Below are 2,129 nucleotides of genomic sequence, written 5' to 3'. Positions count from 1 at the left end.
ATGATGAGACCATGGGAGAAGTCCTCAGCCATTTCCATCCTAGAGAGTTTAGCACAGAATCTGACGAAAAAGACAAAGATTTATTGGTCTTCTGACAGTGGCAATTCTTGGGATGATAGCTGTCACCGCCTCTGCAGCCGCCGCTGGAATAGCCCTCACTGAATCCGTAAAGACTGAAAAATTTGTGTCTAATTGGCATAGAGATACTGAGAAACTATGGGTTTTTCAAAAACAAATTGATACCGAAATACATAATGAATTGGCTGATTTAGAACAGACAGTAATTTTGTTAGGTGATCAATTGTATACTTTAGAGAGGCAGATCAAATTAAAATGTGATTGGAATGTTTCTTCTTATTGTGTAACCCCTATTTTTTATAATGAAACATTGTTCCCTTGGAGAAAAGTCAGAAAACATTTGTTAAATCATGAAAATTTAACTGCTGATATAATTGAGTTACACCATCCAGTGTATAAAACTTTTGAGCAAAAATTAGAGCAAATTAATGGAGGTGAAATTTTAAAAGGCACATCTGAAGGAATTGCTCAGTTGAATCCGATGGATAAAATTCATACTTTATTTGGGACTTCTGCCGGTTCTCTGTTCTTGTTTTGCCTAACTGGATTTGTGTTATATTTAATCATCAAAAAACTTTTGCAGGTAATGAAAACTAGTGAGCAGAATGCTGCTGTGTTTTTGGCTATGGCAGCAGTACAAGCCAACAATTAGAATGGGGGAACAAACGGGTATAGCACCCCCTGCTCAGAAATGGCAGTTTTTAGCCTCATGTGCTCCCAGTAGAACGTGGCCCTAAGATGGGAACTCCTTACTCTGAGAACATGCCTGGGCCTGGGGAAAAGCAAACAAGTTCCTACAAAGGAATTTGCCAGAGGACCAGGCCAGGTTGTAGCTGGGGGCTAAACACCTGTTGAGGCACTGGGCTGCGGTACTTTGCTTCTTTCTTCTCACTAACACAATAATTATTCATCTTAGTCTAAGGAAATGGTCTAACAGAACAGACAACCTGGAGCTTTGGGATTTAGCCCCAAGTAAAATGTTCTCAATTTGTATCAATTGTGTTTGTGTTCAGCAGTAAACGTACTGAATTGGAATCTTCATGGCAGTTTCCACGATCTTACTTTGCTTTCTTAACTGTTTGATATTTTAAACTTGTATGGGATGTTTTAGAGTATATGAGAGAATCAGTAAAGATAGGTAGTTACTGAGTGCTGGAGCGAGCCTCAGTCTCCCTTTTCAGATTATTCATCTTGTCTGCAGTGCTTTGCTCTGCTCTATATCACTGACCGGTTATCTCTGAGAACAGTAACATCTGGTGCTGTCAGCAGGATAAACAGCTGGACCAGGACCTGGTCAAAGTGTCCTGGGAACTTTTGTTCACCGACCTTAAGGTAAGAAACACTGGGAATGGGCGAGATCAAGATGGGTAACACTGAGCTATAAGTACTCAGGACTCTCGACAGGGGAAAAAGAGAAAAGGGACATTCAGGAATTTAAAAGGGATATTAAATCATTCAATCATGGGTAAATCTTCCTCACTAGTAGAGGATGAATATGTTCAGTTATTAAGAACTTGATTACATATGGGTATCACTGTTAAAACTCACACTTTCTGCCACTTATTTGCTAGCATCAGAAATTGTTGTTATTGGTTTTCACTTGACTCTCAGAATCAATTTAATTTAGCAGTATGGGAAGATGTAGGAAAAGATATAAAACATTTTCATCAACAGGGAAATATTATAGGTAAAGAAATTTGGGCTGCATAGAATTTGGTCAAAATTGCTTTAGAATCTTTTGTAAATGATAAAAAGTGGCAGACTCGCCCTTCTGGGTCCAGATTGGGTGAACCTGAGGGGCCTATTTCTGATTTAACTAAGATCTCTTTGACTGATGAAGGACCTAAGCCTGAGCCTGACACCAACGAGCCTGACAGCACTCACTCTTTGGGAGAGGATGCAGGAGAAGGTTATATTCCTCTCTCCAATTCCCGGCAGTCATTTCAGAATAAAATGTCTTGGTTAAAGGATTTCATTAGAGAATGTTATGATCTGATTGATGGTGCCAAACAAAAGCTTTCTGTCCCACCAGTGCCATCCACTGACATGTT

The sequence above is a fragment of the Otolemur garnettii genome, unplaced genomic scaffold (assembly GCF_000181295.1).
Source record: "Otolemur garnettii isolate 467f Iridium unplaced genomic scaffold, OtoGar3 scaffold00026, whole genome shotgun sequence".
In the NCBI taxonomy this organism is placed as follows: Eukaryota; Metazoa; Chordata; class Mammalia; order Primates; family Galagidae; genus Otolemur; species Otolemur garnettii.
Note: the sequence above shows the minus strand (reverse complement) of the source record.